The sequence below is a fragment of the Coenobita brevimanus genome, chromosome 71, assembly GCF_032717465.1.
Source record: "Coenobita brevimanus isolate Jiangsu-jjx chromosome 71, ASM3271746v2, whole genome shotgun sequence".
NCBI lineage: Eukaryota > Metazoa > Arthropoda > Malacostraca > Decapoda > Coenobitidae > Coenobita > Coenobita brevimanus.
In genome coordinates, this window is record NC_137024.1 from 45,290,987 (window position 1) to 45,315,720 (window position 24,734).

Below are 24,734 nucleotides of genomic sequence, written 5' to 3' on the forward strand. Positions count from 1 at the left end.
GGAAAGGAAGAGTAGGGCATGGCAGGGCAAGGCAGGGGAGGGCAGGATAAGGTAGGGCAGGCAAGTATAAAGTAACACAAAGCAGGGACTGTAGGTTATAGCAGATATGGTAGGTTAGGTCAGGTTAGGCTGGAGCAGGGAAAGGTAAACTTGGTAGGAATGGAGTAGAGCAGAATACAGCATAGCAGAATAAGGGTAGGTCAAAAAAGGTAGGCTAAGGGAGGATAGGCAAAGGATAGGCCAGGCTGAAGTAAGGTAGATCACAATAGCCTCAGCATTCCCTCTCCCCTCTCTCCTTCCTTCTCCCTCTCTGTCTCCCTTCCCATCCCATTCCCCCCTTAGCCCCCTCCCCACCCGCACCCGCCACGATACAGAAGAGCCCGTGAGGTGGAAAAAGTAGGGTGGTGGGGTGAACTACCTAACTACCTCGTTACCGTTCGTTAGGCCGGGATAGAAGGAGGGGAGGAGAGCGTGGGGAGGAAAGGGGCGCAGACAATACTTCAGGTGGATAACAAGGCGCTCACCTCTGCGGGGGGGGGGAGGGTTAGGGGGAGGGGACGAGAAGGATAAAGGGAGGAGAAGAGGGGTAAAAGGAGGGGACAAAGAGTTAATGAGTTGCCTGGTGGTAGAAAGAAGAGGAAATAATAAGGAAGGGAGACGGAAGAGGAAGAACAGATGAAAGGCATACAGGGAGGAATGAAAGGAGGAAGAGATCAGGAAAGAAAGAAGGAGACAGGAAACTGAGAAGAGGGGAGAAGAGAATGGGAATAGAGATGGGAAAAGAATGAGAAGGGTTGGATAAAGGAATGAATGAAGAGAAAGAGATGGAAGAGGAGACAAGGAAAGGAGAAACTGGAGGGACAGATGACAAGATAACGGAAAGGAGGAAAGAATTTGCGGGGAATGACAATGAAGAGAAGAGGCGAAAAAATGAAGAGGAACGGAGAGGGTCGATGTGAGAAGGAAGGAAGAGAGGACGAAGAAGGAGAACAGGGAGGAGGAATAAATAAGGGTGGTAGGATAAAGGAAAGCGTGAGTGACAAGGGAGAAATGAAGAAAGGAGGAAAGGTGAAGCAGGAGGGGGCGAAAGGAAGAAAACAGACAGAAGGAAAGAACTGCAGAGGAATGAGAGAGAGAGAGAGAAGGAGGAAAGTATGCGAAAAGAAAGGAAACGAATGACAGAAGGAAGTTAAGGGCTGAAGGAAATAAATGAAGAAGCAAAGGAAAGGGAGGCAGCAGCTAAAGCAAGGGGAAAAACAGAAGAGAGACTAACGATGAGTGAGGTGGAAGGAAAGGTAGGGAAGACTGAGGAGGATATGGGGTGATGGGGAAGGGAGGAGAGAAAGAGAAGGAAATGGAGGGAAGAGAAAGAAGGTATGATCGAGAAGAGAAATGGGAATGAAGGTATGGGAACTAAATGAGCAAAAGACTATAAAAGAAAAGAAAAGAAGGCAAAAAATTACTCAACGACAGAAGAAAAGAAAAATGGATGGAAAATAGAGGAAGGAGGTATGGAGAGAGGAATGAAAGAAGGTAAGGAGAAGGAGGAAGAGGAGGGGGAGGAGGAGGGAAAAAATGAGTGATAATGATGACAACCACGACGACGACGACGACGAGGTGGAGGAGGAAAAAAAATAAGGTAAGAAACGAGGCATGAAGATGAGAGGAAAGGATGAAGGGTAGGAAAGGGGGAAGGAAAGGAAGGAGGTAAGGAAGAGGACCGATGACAGGGAAGAGGTAAGAAGAAGAGAGGAAAAAAAGGAGGTAAAGAGTAGAAAAAGGGAAAGAAGGTGAGTTGTAGCAAGCTGCACTGACAAAGCTACTGCGCTATGTATGAAAACTACCTAAACTCACCTAACAACTCTCTAAACTCATCTAACCAAGCCTAATCTAAATAGGCAGAGTCTTATCTAACCTACCCTTCAGTAGTACAGCTTAATTTCATGTCTTAACGTTGCATATTCTAACTTATCCATACCTATCCTAACTTAAAGTACCCAAACCTAACCTACATATAAGTTACTTATCATTACCTAACTTAACTACGTACAACCGAAATGTTTTTACAGTATGCGAATACGAGAAAGTCAGACTCTGTCTGTCTGAGCTTTCTGTCTGTCTGCATGTCCGTCTGTCGGTCCTTTATGCACGGCAAAACCGCAGCACTCAAAGTTTAAATCCTGCAAGGAAAGGAAAGGTCGGCCTCTGAGCCTGTTCCAGGTCGCTGGAAGCCATTTCTTAGATCACGAAATCATATCCTCGCGATATCAGCGTAAAACTCTACGGTCTCGTCAACCCACATTAAACTACCTTCGCGTTCAGCCAATGCGATAAATGTTAAATATCTTTGTCATATATCACTAGTAAACCATTTAGTAAGACGGAGCTTTTAACATTTAACTCACGCGATCGCCAGACGATTTTTGCTGACCTTGGGAAACCTGTCGTATTGAAGAGATTAAACTCATACACATGCAACTTTACCTAACCCGTCTACTTTAACCTGACAATATCTAACCTGATCGAAACCAGATTAACTTAACCTGTACACTGACCAGGATGGGATGGAGAAGGCTAAAACGTGATGAGTTTGACGGAAGTCGGGTGCATTTGACTAACACAGGATGATGATGGTGATAAGGATGACAACGAAAAAAAAAAATACTACCCAAATCCAGTCCCAACCACATCCAATCCTGGCGGTCGCCTTTAAACAGCGCTCTCTGAGGAAGGAGGAGGAGGAGGAGGAGTTTAAAGGGAGGGAAGAAGGATGGATAGAAGGAAAAGAGGATAGGATAAAGACAGGAGGAACGGGAGAACAAAGGATAAAAAGAATGAAAGCGGGGTGAATAGCCAAGGGGAGAGGAGAGGAAGAGGGAAGATGAATATTAAAGAGATGAGGCATGTGTAAAAGTGAGAACAGAGGAAGTGAAGGAAGGAAAATTAAAGTTGGCTCAAACCCCCTCCTCTCAATTCCTGCCTCAGTCCTAACATTACCATCACCATCGTCATACCGACTCAATATTTAATTATCATAAGTGGTGGGTAAGATGAGAGAGAGAGAGAGAGAGAGAGAGAGAGAGAGAGAGAGAGAGAGAGAGAGAGAGAGAGAGAGTCTATCATCTTCTTTACCCTCCACTCCTCCTCCAGTCTTGAAATTTAGTAACAAATAGTCTACATCACTAAATTTACTCACATCTGGGCACTGGAGAGACGCGTCTTCGCGCGGTGGCACTGACATGGCTGGGTGGTTTTGTTGCCTGATTATCCAAACGCTCCTCAACTCCATATCTCTACTAAGGGGGATGGTGGATTGCAGGAGAAGGTACATTTCAGCCTGTAGTCTACTGGGATCACATTTCATCAACAACAACTATCATGAATTTTATCCCTCGCCGAACAGACTTTCCTACTCTGAACATTTCCATCCCCACCGTTCTCAATTTAACTCTCAATACTCATGTCATATCGATTATTCACACCCAGTCGTCAGTGTGAATAGTAGTACCTTCATTATACTTTCATGTTATTTTTGTTATCACGCAGACAATTATGCTCAGGTGAGATTTCCCGTAACCGAGATATTAGCTAAAGCGTTCATTCAGTTAATACAGGAGAGGCTGATCTCAAGTTGAAGTAAATTGTCTGAAATCAGCATTAATAAAATAAGCCACATGATTTTTCAAAAGCTGGACAGAACTATCGAAGTAGAAGGTTTACTTTAATCTTTAATACGATCCCCTTTACTACTAAAATTTTCTCCTAAGCAAAGCCATATGTCGTAGGCTGAGAAATGTAAATAAATAAATAAATAAGTCAATCCTGAGACTACTAATTCATCTAGTACAATGACGGTCTTTTTCTACATTTGTTCCTGATATTTTTGCCGCCTAGCCTACAGGGAGACTTAAGAGATTGAGGGGTTCTGAAACAATCCCAGACAATGGAAGACAGAACACAGAAGAACACGGAAGACAGAATACTGGAGAATACGGGACAGACTAAACGGGAGAACACGGAAGAGAGAAAACAGGTGAACATGGGAGTGAACAAGGGAGAACACGGGAGAGAACACTGGAGAATATGGAAGAGAACACGGAAGAACACGGGAGAACACGGAAGAAAGAACACTGAAGAATACGGAAGAGAGAACATGGGAAAATACGGAAGAGAGAACACTGGAGAACAAGGGAAAGTCTAAGAGGGAGAAAACGGGAAAGACTAAACGAGAGAATACGGAGGAGAGAACACGGGAGAACACGAGAAATACGAAACGGGAGAGAATACGGAAGGTAAGACGAGATGGAACATAGAAGAAAACATGAGAGGAAATGGGACAGAGAACATGCAGTAGAACACGGAAGAGAGAACCATGAAAAACACGGGGGTGGGTGGGAAGAACACGGAAAAAAGAACAATGAAAATAAAAATGAAAGAACACGGAAGAGAGATCAAGAACAGGAGAACACTGAAGAGAGCACGATGGAGGGAACACGGAAGAGAGAACCGACATACAAGCTACTACATCCTCTAAGCCGAGACAAAGACAAGGTTAAGTAGAAGAGGGGAGGAAGGAAGGAAGGAAGGAAGGAAGGAAGGAACGAACGAACGAATGAACGAACGAACGAATGAACGAACGAAGGGAAGGAAGCGTTAAACGGATGAATGAGTAAATGAATGAACGAATAAACGAGGAAGGAAAAACAAAATAAAATGAAAGGAAGGAACGAAGAAAAGAAGGAGAGAAAGTAGGAAGGAAGGAAGGAAGGGAATGAGGGAGGAAGGAATATACGCGTGAAGAAAGCAAAGAAGGTAGGAAGTCAACGAAATTAAAGATGTAGAAATGACAGCAAAGAAAGGGAAAAAAAAGAGGGAAATGAAACAAAGGAAAGGGTAAGACAGGAGGAAAGACAAGGAGACATGAGAAAAATATAAGATAATGAGATCAATGCGAGAACGGAATTAAGGGAAGAGAGGGTATGTACAAAGAAAAGACAACGATAAGCGAGAGAAATGAGATGGATGGAAGAGAAAAAACAAGAAAAAATTGAAGGAAAAAAAGACAAAAGAAAGAGGAAAAGGAAAGCAAATGGAGAAATATGAAGAAAAATATCTGGCAAACATGATGGAATTTAAGTTACTGGGGTAGATGAAGGACAGCCGATCAATGAAGGAAAAGGAAAAAATGAACAAACTGAAGATAGAAAGTGATTAGAAACATGCAACTGGAAAAACGGTGAAAAATTAGATACTAAGTCCCTGTTGCATATTATTAATGAAATGAATTTAAAAAATATATAGCGTTCAAATACATTAAACTCAAAATTCGCTTCATTATGACGCTGAATAGTCTCTTTCCACAACAGGATGAAAATAAACCGTATGACAAAACCTTCACCCGACCCATTCTCCGCCACCCAAAGATGGTCTACATATAACCAGCTACCACCGAACGAAAACATTTGACAACATTATAACTCACCATCCTCCTCTGAAACAATTATTCGTTGCCTGTCTGTCTCTGCCTGTCCGTAAGTCCGTCCGTCTGTCCTCCGTCCGTCTGTCTGCCCGTCCGTCTGCCTGATTGTCTCTCTGTCTGTCCGTCCGTCCGTCTGTCTGTCTCATGTCTGTCTGTCACCACAGAATGAAACCTCATCTATTCATCTATCAACCGACTGCATCCCATATCCTTAATCTCGGAAAAATGTGCCTCCATGAACTCCTATCCCTACTCATTAATGACCCTCCGACCTACAACTTGATGGACCATAACAACCGCTAACCTTATCCTCACACCTCATTCTTAGTCAACATCTCCTACTTCTCGCAGGCACTTAAACACTCAGAAAAACACAGAAACATAAGCAAGAAAGATAACTTCAATAGGTGCCCTTATTCCAACGAGGCAGTCTCCATCTACAAAGGTGTGAAATTAACCACATTCTTGTTTACCTCTCATTCTCCTCTCAGCCACTTCAAACACCTTCGTCTCCTCCTCCTCCTCCACCAGGTAATTAAAACCAGGGAATTACTACTCGCTTCTCCGCTTAAGTTACCAGTGGAGCAAATTACACTCCCTCGTCAACTCTTTCAATCCGATGACGTATGTTTGCTAAGGTCTTGCCATCCCATGACGATTTAACTCACCTTCCGATATACTTTTCGAACTGGAGTGGTCATATACAGTCTTCCGTAACCCCTTTCACTACCAGAGTATTCTCTTAAGCTGAAGATATTTGTCACGTAGCACAAAGCAAAATTAATTACATCCTCTGGCTGAAGGGTTAACTCTCCAGCCACATTTCTCCCCTTTGCTCCTAGTCCATCTCTCCCTCTCCCAACCACTCAGAAACATCAATTCTTTTTTTCTTTCTCAACAAGCTAATTAAAATCAAACAATTGCAACCCGCGTCTTAGGTCAATTACTACCACAAGACACCACACTCCCTCATTACCTTCCCTACCTGGTCCCTCTACCCTGCTCTCAGTCTATCTCACCTCCTCTAACTCATCTTCCTCCTCCTCCTCCTCCTCCTCCTCCTCCGCAATTTCTCCATCACAAGCCAATTAAAACCAGCGAATTACAACCCGCGGCTTAGGTTCAATTACGGCGGACTTGCATCCCGTTTTCTACCAGAGACGCAAAAAAGTACTTGAGGGGGGGTCCATAACATTTACATTCCAGGCGCCGGTAGAGCCACACCGCCCCCGCCTCCAGCCTCTAAATTGTCTTGTTATCCGCATAATCTACATAATCACACATAATCAAGCCCGCATACATTATCCTTATAGCTAGCACGGGGACAGAAAGAGATGGAAAATGGCGTAAAAACACTCTGCTCGTAACTTTTCTAGTAATGGATTCTTCTCTTTGGCAGATAGACCCAGGATAAATGTTCTCACTCTAACGGGGCCCACACGTAATCTAAACAAACATACATTATCCTCAAAGCCAGCAAGGGGACAGGGAGATGAAAAACAGCTACAAAATTCTCTCCTCGTAGCTTTTTCATGGATACTATTGACGTTACCCGAAAAAATGCTCTCAAAACGAACGATATCTATGGGGGGGGGGGAGAGAGAGAGAGAGAGAGAGAGAGAGAGAGAGAGAGAATAAAAACTGTCATTTAGTATCCTTATCATCAATAGGACAGGAGATGGAAAAAGGCTAAAAAACACTTCTAGTAATTATTATTTTTTTTACATGATGGGACCTATCAAGACAAAAACGATATATTTATAGGAACAAAAGGCAAGTGGAGAGGGAAAACGGAAAAAAATAATTCAGCACACATTGTTCTTATAGTTAACAAAAGGACAAAAGGGATGGAAAATGACATGAAAAATCTTGTATAAATGGATTTCTGGCGGGATGGGACCTACATGATATATTGTTCTCGCTCTCATGGGACACACAAAATCCAAACAAAGAGATTTTATTCATATAATTGGTGGAATACATACGGAGATTGGATGTGGAATAAAAATCTCTCTCTCACTCTCTCTCTCTCTCTCTCTCTCTCTCTCTCTCTCACTCTCTCTCTCACTCTCTCTCTCTCTCTCTCTGCTGTAACTTTATTAACAATTTTTTTGAGGAGGATGAAATCTAGATAAACGCTCTCATGGCAAACGAAATCCAAGGCATCGCGTAACAAGTGGAGACAGAATACGAAAACAAACAAAAAATACTGTATACTTCGAGTCAAAATGATCCTCAAAACTTACTTAATGATTACTTAAAATACGCTCTCATGACACGCAAAGACGCGCAACCAAACCAGCATAATGTTTCCATGTTACGAGCGAACAAGCGCAGCGAACGAGGCGAGCAAGCGTAGTGAAGCGATGTTTACATCCATGTGAGAAATTAGCGGCCAGACACGACCCGACCCGACGACGATGGTTTTCAGCGGGTAATAACTTCTCTACTATGCGGGATAGGGAAGAGATTCTTTCATTAGGTAGTAGATGCATTAACTAAATTTCGTTTTAAGCTATACACCTAATCATGAGACCAAAGAAACCTCTTGGAATCGCAGCTTTCCAAGGGCGTGTACACCGATGGTTTCAACTGACATGCTCCACTATGAAATCGGATTAAAACAAATTTTCTGTTGTGACACTATGTTTTCTTGCATGAATTCTAACAGCAAATATCGGATATTACGCTCATAATTTTACATGAACGGTTTTTCTATGTTTAGGGGGTGAAATCAGCAAGAGTAATCGCCCCATTTCCGGGTTTTATCATTCGATCAATAGCCAAGCGTTTACCGACGCAGTTTGTTGACACAGCAAGTCGGGAGCAGAAAAACGAACATTGCGCGTGTGATAAATGCTACGGCGCCTCGCTATATGTACATCGAGAGAAAACTTGACAGAACAAAAATGTGAGAAAGTAAACATTTTAGCACAATTATTCTTCTGTTACTGTTCAACTACCTCACCAGAAATGCTGAAAGTTTTCACTAAGATGAAATTATAATGATAGGCGTACTCGTATGTATAAATGCTCGCTCACTCGTCGCGCGCTCTCAAAGTGCACTTTACTGGTATACAGAAAACAATATAGAAAGAATGAACGTGACAAAAAACTACTTCTGTATGTTTCAAAACGGTTTAATGGAAGGGAAAGGATCCGGATAAACTCACACAAGACGGACATAAAATCTACGCCATCCCTGATTATAGTTGGTGGGAGGTCAAGAAATGGATAATGGCGTGACATCTATTAACCCACTTCCTCACTGCATTTTTACTACATCTTTCAGCAAAAGGAGACATGGATAAAAGACTTAAAGTCACACGTATGCAAAGTCAAGATACTTATAGCTGCAAAAACACTCAGCAAAAGAGAATATGGCAAAAAAAAGATCCAGTAACTTTTAAATGGACTGACTGGAGGAAGAGACCTTAACAAACACGGTCAAGACCCACATATAACCTATAATCCAAGCTTAATTAAATTATACTTACAACCATGAAAAACTATATAACCATACAGATAAAAAAAATGCAACATAAAACAACAATAGGCACAAAAGGCATCTCCATATCTATCTCAGAGGATTTGAAATGTGTGACCTAGAAAAACGCTCCCAAGACACATCACCCTTGAGAGACATCGGTATCTTTATAGCCGGGCGAGGGAAATACAGACAGAAAACGGCACAGAATCTCCAAACTCCTGTAACTTTTTAAATTAATTTTGGGTGGCACGGGAACCTGATAATCGCACTCAGAACGTACCTGCAGTCTTAGACAGACTTTGTTATCTTTATATCTAGGGGTAGAATAAGAGATTGAAAGCTATTCGCAAAGTATTCCTCTAGATGGAAAAGGAATGCAAAACAACAATAAAAAAGTAATGATGAAAAACTATCCGAACTTATCAGGCCTACGAAGCATAATGGTATCATTCCCGGCAGCTCGCCCTATACCGTTAGGCGACATTCTATGCGTGTGTGTCTGTTTATGTGTGTCTGTGCCTTAACTAACTAACCACACCCACTACACCACACTTTGCTGACATTATCACCAACCTCACATTCTCTCTCTCTCTCTCACACACACACACACACACACACACACACACACACACACACACACACACACACCTCCTTCGCACTTTACTTACCTCACACTCCCCTCTTTTCCACCTACCTCCCTAACTCACACTCCCTACCTCGCATTTCATATCATTCTACTTACCTCACGCTCCCCTCATTTCCACCTACCTCCCTAACTCACACTGTCTCTACCTCTCATTTCACCTCATTTCACCTACCTCCCTCCCTCACACTTCCATCAACTTCCAGCTAAGACTACAGTACGGAACGGGGGCTACATTTGCGTCAACTTTTCATCACATTTGCATCAGCTTCCGCCACTACTACGTCAATTTCCGTCACATCTGCGTCACCCCATTACGTCAGAGAGAAATGTCACGTGGCGGAGAGCGAGGAGAATCGTGGGGAGAAGGTGAGGGGGATGTGGTGGAGAGTGGGGGGGATGGGGAAAGGAGGGGAAATTCATAAATGGGTAAATGAGGAGCAACAGGAAGAGAGAGGCAGGTAAATAGGAGAGAGTGGGAGGGGGGTCAAGGAGAGAGGTTAATGGGTGAATGGAAAGTAATGGCGAGAGAGAGAGAGAGAGAGAGAGAGAGAGAGAGATGGGACAGGAGGAAGGGTAAATGGGTGAGTCTAAAATAATGGGGAGTGGGAAGGTGAGGTCAAGGGGAGTTAATGGGTGAATGAAAAGTAATGGTCGGGGGGGGGGGGAGGAAGAAGAAATAAATGAGAGAGGGGCGAGTGGGAGGGCAGGCACAGGGGAGGGTAAAGGTGTGAGTCGAAAGTAATGGGCAGTGGGAGGGAGGTAAATGAGTAAGAGTGAGAGGGAAGGGAGGCGGGAGGGGTAAATGGGTATGGAGAGGCAGGGAGAGGGAGATAAATGGGAAAGAGTACGAGGGAAAGGACAGGTGGAAAGGTAATTGAGTCGGCGGTAAAGGAGGGCATGTTTTGGATGACGAAAATGGATGGTAACATGAGAGGTTGTGGGGATGGAGAATGGTGAGGGTAATGGGAAACTGGATGAGAAGAGTGATGGATTAGACAGGAATATGGAGAAGAAATGTTTGAATGGGGAAACTGAAAGGGATTGAGTGAGGTGAGAATGGAAAGGCAGTTGGGGGGGAGTGGAAAAGGATAACATGACAGTAGGAGGGATGGGAAAGAAGAAATGGGAAGGATAATGGAGTGAGAGGATAAAAGGGAACAATGATGAAGGTGATGCAGAATAGATATGGTGAAAGGGTCAGTGAAGATTGCTTATAATCCTTTCGATCCTGCACGGTTCTCTGCATTCTTAATAAAATCTACTGAGAGTAACAAAATTAAAATACAGAGGATTAAATGAAAGGATTAAGGGGGACAAAATACAAGCGAAAGGAATACCCATGATACTGAAAATGGAAAACTGTGAAGACGGCCAGAAAAAGGCATAAAATTGACATAATGGTGACATATGGAGGTGTATGGGACGTGGGAGGACAGCAGGGTCTCAGGGAACGGGCTATTAAACTGTACCCAGAGTCGTGCACATAAAAAAAAAAAAAAAATCCAGTTTCAGTCATAACTCCTTTACACCATCCCATCACTGCGTCCAAACCAAATGACATATTACTAAACTAACCAGTAATACTCAAGTGGGTTGTTTTGGTTACGATACGCTTCAATGGTTCGAAATCCCATGGAGTAAAGGCGTTCTCTGTTGCAACTGGACATGGGGAGGGCGACTTGCAGCGGCGGGGGTGAGTAGGGAGTAAGTTCAATTTAGCTGAGACGTGACAGAAAGGCCTGAAGATGTTTTACTGTGGATACCCTGAAATGCCTCCGAAATTAACCACTTCAGTAAGATGAAGTTGTATTTCATACATGCTGACCACCAAAAAGATGAGTACATGCAACTAAGGTAGACCTGTTGTGGTGATGAAAAACGAGATCTGTTGAGGTGATGAAAAGCGGAGATCTGTCGTGGTGATGAAAAACGGAGACCTGTCGTGGTGATGAAGAATAAAGTGACTACATTTACTCCCCTTGTGTGCGAGAGATTTTAATCATATATAAAACTTTCTTATAACAGCTAATAATAATGATGATGATAATAATAATAATAATAATAATAATAATAATAATAATCTAAAACTTGCAGTAAATAGATGAACATACAAAATACAGCAGATGGTTTTGGATACAAACATGGATAAACAGAGAGACAAAAAGAACAACAGGCACAGACAGACAGACAGACAGAAATACGTTGCTAGGTGGACAAAGAACAGGCATACACACAGAGGGACAGACAATAATTATTTCCTAGGGCCGCCAGTAGGGACGACTTCTGGGAAATGAGTCGTTATCGATCAATTGCAGGAAGCGTCATCTCGGCTTGCACGGCTCCTCGCCCGAACCTAACTTACCCAATTAACAACCTAGTTAATTTCAATCTAACTCAATCAAATATCGCCTAATGTAAGCTTATCTAATTTAAACGTATTAAATCTAGTATACCTTTCAGCCTTTGTACTAAAACTTAACTCTGTCTAACCTAATCTGACCTAATCTACCTTAATTCAACCTTACAATCTGATTCGACGTGACCTAATCTAACCTAACCTAAACTACTCTAACTTAAACTAACCTAACCTAATCCAGCCACCTGAAATAATCTGATTCATCCTGGAAAATGGGAGAGAATTAAGTGGTCTGGTGGAACTCAGGTTATAACGTGGCAATTACCTGGGCAGGTGGATGAGAAAGAATTATCTGATTACTCGTCTGAAGGAGAGCTTTCTGATGTGATTATTTCAGGAGAGAGAGAGAGAGAGAGAGAGAGAGAGACACACACACACACACACACACACACTGTGTGTGTGTGTGTGTGTGTGTGTGGTGTAGGATGAGTTACAGGGTTGTGGTGAGACTGCAGGGAGGTTGGATGAAGAGAGGAATGCGTGCGACACACACACACACACACACACACACACACACACACACACACACACACACACAGACGAGTACCTGGCTTGTCTCTGGTTGCCATGGTGATGTTGCCACGCAGCTCCCTTCCCCTCCCAGCTGTCACTATCACTGACATCACCATCATCATCATCGTCATCATCGTAACCATCATGGCTTTTAACAGCATGACTACAGGGAATACAACTACCATCAACACATACATCAATCATCATAACTTCCATCCGTAACTACCACCACCATCATCACTTCCACCACACGGCCTTCGTTACCATCACTACCAAAATCGTAACTACCGTGACAAATACCGAGACAACCACAATTTCCAAAAGCAGTTGCCATCATCATCATCATCATCATTATCATCGTCACCATCACCATCATCATCATCATCATCATCATTACTATCATCGTCAGTTTTGTTAGATTTCGTCCCACTGCTAACACGCTCAGCCCGAGGACGATTTTAAAATCAAAGTGAGTTCATTATTTTCAGCTTAAATGAATGAACCTAAGACTAAAATATTGCTGTTATAATTGCCATCGTCATTAACACGTAAGTACGCTATTATATCATCGCCATCATTATTAACACGCCATCTTGGTCACTACCATTTATACCATTTCTATTACTACCATTACTGAACCACTGCCATTATCTCCATTACATTTCCCCAAATTATCATCACATCCGTCACCACAAGCATTAACTAAAACCACAGACACACTCCTTCACAACCACCATCTGTAACAAACACAACTACAGCCACCCTACACGAGCAACACAACCACCTACCGCAAAAACAATTATACATCACCGCTAAAAACACTATATGACGCCTGCTACGAATTCCAGCACCACAACTACTATTATTATCTACCACAACAATAATCACACACTCCATCAAAACTACCATTACTATCTACCACAACGAAAATCTCTCATTCCTCTACCACAACTAATATTGCTGTCTATATACCACCACAAGTCGCTCACTCCACCACCACAATCACTATTATTATCTACCAGAACAAAAATAACACACTCCACCGCCACAACTAATATTATTATTACCACACAACACTCACACACTCCACCACCAAAGCCACCAACACAGCTTGCCAAAATACTCCAATACCACAATGCTCCACCAACTGACAATCGCCAACACTATCCCACTACCCAGATACTACTGTTCATCAACGCCTTGTCCCTGCTTATAAACTACGATCTTCTTTCTAACACTGTTCCTACCACTGCCTACTAACCACCACCCCCTTTTACCAATGCTCGCTAACCATCATCATTTTCCTACCACTGTTCCTACCACTGCCTACCAACCACTCCCTTGTATGAATACTCGCTAACCATCATCTTCCTACCACTGTTCGTCAGCCACCACCTTGTTCCTACCACTACCCACCGATCATTACTTATTCTCATCTACTACGACCATAGACACCAGCAACAACATGAAAAGATCCACACCTACTGTAAAAAAAAAAAAAAAAAAAGACAGGAAGTACAGAATCTGTGAAAAGAAAAACATACTTCGGGGGAAAAAGACACGTGTGGTGATAGTGTGCGTGACTTAAAGATGTCCTCTCAATCTCACATACATTACGTTACTGTATATACCGGTACATAGTTATTCACAGCTTCCTGGATGACACTCTACCTTGTTGCTCTTCCATTATTATATAACATGTTTTTTCCATGCTGCCTTCAATGTAATTCACATATATATTCAAACTTTAATATTCCATACCGAATCTTTCATAACTACATTCCATTCAAATATTCTTAAGTTTCATATATATATATATATATATATATATATATATATATATATATATATATATATATATATATATATATAACCAATATCGTCGTCTTTTCATAACAGTGTTTGTGATAAATATGTCACTTTGCTCACTAGGCGTACATGAGGAGTCAAATCATGGAGCTTCAATGAATAAAATTTACATTTGTGATAATATGGCGGCATACAGGGAGGGTGTGGGGTGTGGAGTGGCCCGCTGCCCACACCATACTCCCTCTATCTATATGAAAATGGTTCCTGTGCCGCACACACACCCTCGCGCACACAAAAATACACGCTCACACACACACACACACACACACACACACACACACATACTCAGTGAAGCATAAACACAAAAGCTTACAAGCCCAAAATACATTCAGATATTCAACATGAAAACAGATAGCAAAAGTTAGTGAGCACAACCATGTAGATCCAAAATACACACACATACACACACACACACACACACACACACACACACACACACACACACACACACACACACAGTGGACAGTGAAGCACAAACACAAAAGCTTACAAGCCCACAAATACTCTCCGATATTTAATACGAAACAGACATCAAAAGTTGTGTGCACAACCATGTAGATCCTAGACACACACACACACACACACACACACACACACACACACACACACACACAGATGCAGGCACACATCTGAATGAGAATGGATCCTCTAGCGTCCATCTCTTTATACATTCTTGCTGTGTATTGTTCTCTTGCCAAACACCCACACCACCGCCATACCCTCCCGCCCACCGTCCACCCCATCTCTGATCCCCTCACACGCCCATCCAAATCACTGTATATCCACCCATTCTTGAATTTCCATACACTCGTTCACCTACTCTATTTACACTCACCCCAACTTACACTCTGCGACCCCCTCCCTCCTCTTACATACCCAGCCATCCACACCACAAAGTACTGACTCACTGCTGCCTTCATTTACCCTCTCCTACAATTACTCACCCAATCTTACACCCCCTGCCGTCACCCACTAGTCTTCCCCATACCTAATCCACATCACAGTATATCTAACAACTCCTGTCTTTCTACACTCACTCACTCTCTCCTCCTACACCTACTGTCCCTAGCTGTCACCGCATACTCTCCACCCACCTACACTCACACCCATTCTTTCACTCCCCACCCTCGTAACAGACTTCCAAGCCGCTGTAAATCCACCAACTCTTGTCTTCCCACACCCATCCACTCTTTCCCTCCGCCACTGCGCTTTCATATCCCCATCCATTCTGTTATTCTACACCTATCCACACGTGTATTCATCCACTCGTCTTCGCACACTTTCCAACACACACTCACCCCGACTACCACGGAACTTTCTTCCCTGTCAACCCTCAATCTAGCCATCACACTTCATTTACATCACCACCGTCTTCTCAAACCCCAGCCACACTAACTCTCACCTATCCACACCACTGTAACCATCCTGTCCAACAACCCATCCATTCCATCAACGGACCCCAACACTTCCACCCACCAGTACATTTCTGCCCCATTACCCATTCACTCCCCCTCCCGCCCACCCCAGTAACCCACACCCCACCCACATCACATATCCTTTTGTGCCACCAACTATCGTAGCTACAGAGATACCTTTCTCATGTCTCGACAAAAACATAAAAAAGTAATGAATATGCATACATAATAGAGGGGTATGCAAGCTCTATAAAGCATTTCGACGAAGTAATTTGGCGCAGCTTTGATAAAAACGAGAGAGAGAGAGAGAGAGAGAGAGAGAGAAATAATCTTCGTGCTCCTCCTCCTCCTCCTCCTCCTCCTCATCATCATCATCATCATCATCATCATCTTCGTGCTGCTGCTGCTGCTGCTGCTGCTCCTCTTCCTCCTCCTCCTCATCATCATCATCATTATCATCACAAACCTACTGCCCACTAATACGAGGGTAAACTGTGATACATACAGTGTGCTTAATATTATGCTACTGTATAATATAAGCTGAGAAAACGAAGCCCAGGGAGTTGCAGGAAACTTGATAAGGGACTAAAAGAAAAGCAGTAAAAGAACCGTAATAAAAATAGCAGCTAATCCAATATTGACTGTAATGAGCTGGCAGCCTTAGCACAATAAAAAAAGAACACTATAATTAATGTCTCCCAAAGAATTATAATTGATGTTGACATGGACTCTCTCTCTCTCTCTCTCTCTCTCTCTCTCTCTTTCTCTCTCTAACAATTACGAAGACTCTCCCCTAATCACAACGGCCGTAAAATTCCAAAAGAGGCCATCATAAATCTATTACTAGCAAATCTATCATTAACTCACACGTCTATCACTCACGCTAAGGCAATTAACAGACGGCCTATAACTCACGCCAATTATCAGTTATCAGTAATGGAGTAAATGATTAATAATGATAAAGAGGGGTCAAGGATGGACTGCTGATAATGAGGGCTTGATGGTGCTGGGTTAGACTGCGTTAGTGGGGAGGTTATTAAGAATGATGTTATTTAAGGTCTGTCTGTGTGCGTGTGTGTGTGTGTGTGTGTGTGTGTGTGTGTGTGTGTGTGTGTGTGTGTGTGTGTCTGTCTCTCTCTCTCTCTCTCTCTCTCTCTCTCTCTCTCTGCCGGTCTCTGCTTATGTCGACCTATATATTCATCATACACCATTTTTTATTTACTCTCTTCTTCTCTCCCCTTTCCTCCATATCTTCAATAACCTCAATTAATCCTAAGCTTTAATCAAATGTAAAATCTACCGAACATTTAACAGCCACAGCACTGATCCACGCTGCTTAGTATCCCTTTAATTTCTCTTAACTTCCGCAAAATGCTTCATATTCACAAACATACTAACATTACTATACTCTACCTTTCTATCTATCTATCTATTTATGATCAACTTACAGAACGCCCTACTCCTTTTCTGTAACTACTTTTCCTCTTCAGTTCTGGTTCAGGTAGTCATTTCTAATACTTTGACATCTAAAATATTCAGATGGCTGCCCCATCATTTTTGCCTTCATATATTCTACCACTGACTGACGTTATGTTATTCTTCCTGCGCTACCTTACGTAATGCTCTACCCTTTTTCTCCTACAAATGTCTTTCGTCCTACCATACTCATTAATTTTCATCTCATGCATACCTCCTGACATATAGCATACGGTCGAATTATTTCCCTACTAATTTGTCTCCCCATATCACTGACTTGTGTTTAATTTTCCTCGAGCATTAAACTACACAACGAAATACCTCTTCCTATCACTGCTTCTCCACTCACTCAGTTCGGTTCCTCCACACCTCTGGCACCTTTCTGCTGCAGCTGCTTTCATACCATTACATTTCCCATTACTAATATATGCTGCTTTTCTTACACGGCTTTACACAACCAATTACTCTTCCTCCTCATGCCTTTGATATCTAAATTCCTCTATTTCCATACTACTGGTTTCCTTATATCACTAATAAATGCCACTGTTCCTACACTGCCTTAACATATCGCATTAACGTTCCTCTCCTCTTGCTGCTGCAGAGTGTTCTTACTCCACTGTCTCATACTATTTCCTTCTTCATGTCTAAAAAGCTTTAACAACTTCGTTCCTAGTTTATAATCTTGTACCACTGAGTTATGCATACAGTTCTTCATGCCTTCACACTCTTAGCCAGCGCACTACCCTTCATTCTAATACACCACAGTACTCCCACTCCACTAATCCATTTTGGGTGTTCCAGGATATATGAACGACCTAAACTGCTCTAAATAATTTTCTGCTCCTCAAATTTCTTTCACATTTTAACAGTCCGTCCTCTCTCTTACACCATCACTGATCCTCCTCTCCTCTCACTCTTCTGCCCCTCCTCTCCTCTCACCCTTCTGCTCCTCCTCTCCTCTCACCCTTCTGCTCCTCCTCTCCTCTCACCCTTCTGCTCCTCCTCTCCTCTCACCCTTCTGCCCCTCCTCTCTACTAACCCTTCCATTACATCTCCTCTATACTCACCCTTCCACTACCCCTCCTCTCCTTTCACCTTTCCATTACGCTTCCTCTCATCTCACCCTTCCACTACCCCTCCTCTACTCTCCTCTCACCCTTCCACTACTCTTCTCTCACCTTTCCGCTACCCCTCCTCTCCTCTCACCTTTTCACTACCCCTCCTTTCCTCTCATCCTTCCACCCCTCCTTTCCTCTCACCCTTCCACTGTTCCTCCTCTCCTCTCCTTTCACCCCTCTGCGTCTCCACTTCTCTTACACTTCCACTGCCCCTCCTCTCCTTTCACCCTTCCACGACCCCTCCTGTCCTCTCCTCTCATTATTCTACTGAAGCCCACTACTTCACTGTTTTTCCACTACCGTACACTCACTCATTTTTAGAGCTCCATACCCTTGACATTTACGGCCGTATTCTAGGTGCAAGGGTGATTACGTGGTGCCTTTACATGAATGATGTATTATGCATACAACTTCTTTATATTCTCTTTCCTGTCACATATATATTTGTAGTACCGACATCGCTTGCTTCAGTACTGCACAAGAAGATAAACAGGTGCAATATGCAGAATAAATCGTAGAGAAACAAGCGCTAGGAAGTCTAAGCCAACTGGAATACAACCCCTTGGACAGTGCTCCTTAACTTCAAGAGGTCTTTCCTAAGCGCTAAAAATTTCGTCTAGGGGTGGCAAAGATCAGACAGAAATATCCTCGTAGTGACGGGGCAATGGAGACTGATTCTACTCCCTCATGGAAAAGAGACCTTTTCTAGGCTGAATAAAATCGCCCATTGGTAACAATAATTGAGAAAAATGTTCCCGTGCTGAATGGGTTGGGAAGCTCTCTAGCATTTCTGCCTTAACAATTGACTTTGTAAACTGAACCTTAATATTTACTGACGTCTTATTTATATATATGTAAAATCAACAAAGGAGAATATATTATCAAGACAAAGTGAAATGAAGAAGTGCTACAAGGCCTCCTATGCCAACAAAAACGCAGAATTTAAAATACTCTATAACAAGAATACAAACGTTAAGATGGTCTATATCACTTGTATTGTAATTTCTAGCACAATGTTAAAATCTCCACTACCCTCCACCTACTCTACTAATCCATCTACCCACAGCCTTTACTACTTTCCCAAACATCCACTATCTTTCCTCTCTTCCAAAACTCCACCCCTAAAAATCACGACCTATTAATTACTCCCTGTGCCATTCCACCACTTCACAACTCCACCTCTCATAACTCTTTAACTCCACCTTTTTATTGATTTTCCACCTCTTCCAGACTCCACCTTTCTTCCATCCCTTCCACCCTTTCGCAACTCCATCTTTGCATCACCATCCCACCTCTGTACATCCCCAGCTACCCACTACCAGTCCATCTTACCACCACTCCACATTTCCATCACCATTTCGCCTCTCTACATCCCTACCTGTCCACCACGAATCCACCTTGCCCTACTCCACATCCCTAACATTCTATATCACCATTTTATAATACCGCCACCATGCCTCTCTTTCCACCTTCCCCTTCCAACCATCAGACAACCTCTCCAACCCTCCACGAACCCACCATCATTCAACCTCTGCACATCTCCACCTATCCAACACCATTTAGCCTCTCCACATCACCCATCCATCATCTGTCCACCTCACCATCATTCCACCTCTCTACCACCTTTCCACACGTCATCTATCCACCATCATTACACCTCATCACACCTCCATCTGTCTACTACTAATTCACTTCGCTGTACATTCATCTATCCACTACCATTCCACCTCCCACCACTCCACGTTTCAACCATCCCACCTCCATCATTCCACCACTCCACATTACCTATCTACTCCCACTTCACCTCTCCACACTTCTACCTATCTACCACCATTCCACCTCTACATCTCCACCTAATCACCACCATCAGTCCACCTCACCGCCACTCGACATTTTCCACTACCATTCCACCTCCACACCTCCATCTATCCACCATCACTCCACCTCTCCACACATCCACCACATCACCACTCCATCTATCCACCACTATTCTACCTCTCCACTACTCCACATTTTCACCTATCAACCACAATTCCATCCTTCCACAGCGTCACCCTGCCAGGACGGAGCTAGACTAGGAAGGGAGCGTGGGGTGTTGGCAAGGAAACGGTCGCCATAGTAGCAGGTGAGTGTGGGTGAGCCAGGTGAGAGAGAGAGAGAGAGAGAGAGAGAGAGAGAGAGAGAGAGAGAGAGAGAGAGAGAGGGGTGTGGGGGGGGGGCCATTACAGAAAAGAATATGAGTGATGGAGGTACTACAGAAGTGTGCGAGAGACATAATAAACAGGGAGGAATGAGAGAGATGGAAAAGTATCGAAAAGGATGGGAATACATCAAACCTAGAAATGTGGTGGGGGAATAGGTAAAAAGCACTGGTACTGATATTAACAGGATGGCGGACCCCCTTTATTCCAGTCAGTTAAGGTATTTCTCATTTATTCTTGCTATTTCGAGGCGATTTGTGTTTATCTTAGATCAATTTCGAACAGAAGGGTTTTGATAGGAAACTACGCAAACTCCCAGAATACCAGAAGTCTTTCCTAAGTCGGATGGAACTGTCTGGAGGGAGAAAGATAACACTGAATATTACACCAAGGGTTTCCGAGGGTTAGCAGATACTTTAAGCCTGTAAATGCTTGGGTGTCTCTGCAGAAACAAAATCGCCAAGTATTAGCCTGAGTAACATATGTAAAAACGATGGAAGTGAAATGCTAAAATGAGATACTTCTTAAACATTTACCTGTTCATTTAGAGATAACAGGGAACTAAACCCTTCTTCCTTTAACCTGGCCGAAAACTGATCTCTCTCCATCCATGCAGAGCTGTATCAAAATAATAACACCAGAATGTGATGCTGGTCACGAAGAGGTGCTATGCAAACGAAGTAGACCGTAGTATTGTCTTTCTCTGCCACTGAGCTATGTGGACTAACCAGCAAAACGGCGAAAATCTGGGCCAAGATACGGTGATAAGAATAAAGTTGCACTGTTATACTTAACAAGACGGAAATATATAACACCCTTTGACCTAAGCAACTTGGCTCACTCTCTGACCTGCAACCTTCCTCAGCTCTGATATACTGAGTTAACCTTAAACCTTTGACCGAAATAATACTAACCTCGCTGACTTTTACTACCTCGACCTGTGACATTACTTTCCTACTCCTCCACCACCTGCCGTACAAGCGTTGTAATATCTGACTTTCTTGAATTCTGCTTTTCGTCGTATGCATTACTGAATTAATTTTCGTGACCTCTGCGACTGTATATATGATTTCCATGTTATCTGATATTTTGTACCAGAGTTTTTCTTTTATATAATTCCTGCTCACCGATTTTTCCTTCCACGATTTTCTTGACCTCTACTGTTCCTAACCGCTGACTGTTCCGAGCTATAATTCCATCTGGCTCCGAATTTACAACCTGCCATTTTCACATTTTCTCATTTTCCCAACCAAAAATATTCCTCACCTCATTTCATTTCCCTGAAGTCCAATATTCCTGACACGTGTTTTTCTTATATAATTTCTTGTCCTTTAGTACATCTTACCTGATCTGTCTAACATCTACTTTTCCCGACATATTACTCTTGACCCTTACTTGTCCTGTACCGTGACCTTATATTTCAACCCCTTCTATCCGAGGACATATTTAATTTTACTCTTGCTGCCCCAGACGATTTTATTAGGCTTGATATCACTTAGTAAGGTGGTAAAGGAGGCCACTGCCATTCCTTCCCGCCCTAAGTCTCTCTAAACCTGAAGCAAATAACATATTTGGGTGGAAGGAAGATTCAAATGACGTCCATTGGCTGAAGTGGCTAAACAAACGCGGATGGCTAAAGTCCTGCTGTCAAATCTGATCCCTACAGTTGGTTTGTTTTCATCTGACAGAACTGGGTCACTCCCGAAACTTCAATATTAAGTCGTGGTTGCATGAAATACTATAAGCCTTGGTTATACGGCAGGAATGAGCCTCGAATCTTACAACGCTTGGCCATCAACTGAGGTGAAAGGAGTTAGGGATCTTCGTCAGGTTAGAACACAGGCGTTGTAGTGACCTTTTTCACAACGGTCATCCTCCTGTACTGTGACCTTCTCTGATCTGTGATCCCGAACCTTCCTTGCCGTGACATGAGTAAAAATGGCGAGGATGCGGCGGAGGTACAGAGAAGGTAAGAGACATAGGCAATAATGTGAGAGAAAGTGAGGTAGGAGATAAAGTTAAACACCATCTCTATACTTATCATATTCATTCTCACCATACACACTGTCACAAACATATTCATCACTGCGATGCCCACGATCACCACCATACTCACCATTACCATCACACTCATCCCCGCCATACTCATTCCTACGACACAGCCCAACAATACTCATTTCCACCGCAATCCTCACCACACTCATCCCCACCATACTCATCCCCTAACACTCATCTATCCCCACCATACTCATCCCCATAACACTCACCCACATCCCCACCATATCCATATCCATCTCCATCACACTTATCCTCACCATACTCATCCCCACAACATTCATCCCCACCACTCTCATTCCTCCCATACTCATCCCCACCATACTCATCCCCACCACACTCATTCCCCCCATACTCATCGCAATAACACCCATCCCCACCATAATCATCCCCACCATTCTCACCGTCGCCACAAGTGCACCATTCTACTCAACCACCACCGCTCCCATAACCTCAAGTGGGTGCCATCTATCCCACCCGCCATTCCAAACTACCACTGCCATCTAAACTACCATCTCCGCAGCGCCATCAAGTCGACAGTGGTAGCAATGGAAGCCTCAAATGGTGTCATGTGGCCCGGGTTGGTTCAGAGAGGATACTGTGTAATGGTAGGCTATGGTAGAGGAAGATAATGACTGACGAAGGCTATGGCAGACTATTTTAAGGCATGGTAATATGGGATCAGGCAGAAGAATCTGGTAAAAAAAAAATCTTGGTCTGACATTAACCTTTTCAGTCCAGTAACGTCGAATCTACTCACTCTTGCTACCTTCAAATGACTGTATTCTACTTCAAGGAAACCTCTTGCACTGAAGAAGTTGAAGTCTATATGAAACCTATCCAATTTTAAAAGTCTCTCCAAAGATGATCAATATTTTTTGGAGATCGTAAGATAAGGATAACCAGGGCAGAGGTTTCAATCTTTCTCCTCAGGCCGGTTTCCCTGAGCTATGTAAAATCGTCTGCTGTTACTTCTAATAAAATGAAAAATTTGTAATTCGTGGGCAAAAATATATCTACATGCATACCTATCTCAAAGGTGCATAATGTTTATAAACCTAATGTAAACTTACCTTGCTGGCTTTACCCACCGATTTTCATATATTCTTTTCATGTATGCGAGCGAGCATTTGTGTGTGTGTGTGTGTGTGTGTGTGTGGGTCTCATTCGCTAAAAACACAACCCATCCAGTCCCAACCTGCTCCCTGTATCTCACTCAGGGCAGGCGTGGGAAAATTAGGTAAGGCGAGTTGGTCTGGTGGGTCCGTGTGCTTATAAGGTTAGCCAGTCCAGTTACCACACTCCCTCACCCACCGCCTCGCTCCTCCCCACGCCAATCACCACATAGAGTACAGGAGAATTTTTAAGAACACACAACAAATTAAGAAAACGGGAGGGGAAATTCAGATATGGTAGCAGGGGGAAGGGGCTCTGAGGTTTATTTTTTTGATAGATGCGCCTGTAAATACCATCCCTTCAAATGAAAATAAGCTAAAGACAACCAGGATTCTAGACGATTTCCGTTTCAGATGATTAGAAGACAAACAAAGAACAACGTCTCGGGTAAATTAATGTCTTGGAGTACTTGCTATCTCGTACACTTGACAGCTGGAAAGAAAAGGTGTGAAAGTGAGTGAAGAGACGACTGCCATTTGCTGGTTGTAATGGAGAACGGAAGCAGGTAGAGAGTTCAGGAGTACAGTGTAGTGTGTGACATCCATACTGTACAAAAAACGATGCGACACTGTGCAGAAATGTGAAACAATGAAAGAAAATCGGTGATCCCACTACAAACACACACACACACACACACACACACACACACACACACACACACACACACACACACACACACACAAATATGAAAAGGGGTTCTCGAATACCACAAACATGAAATGCCAAGATTACTTCTTCACTCCGATGACATTTTTCAATGTAATCGCCCTACCTCTTAATAAACACACACACACACACACACACACACACACACACACACACACACACACATATATATATATATATATATATATATATATATATATATATATATATATAT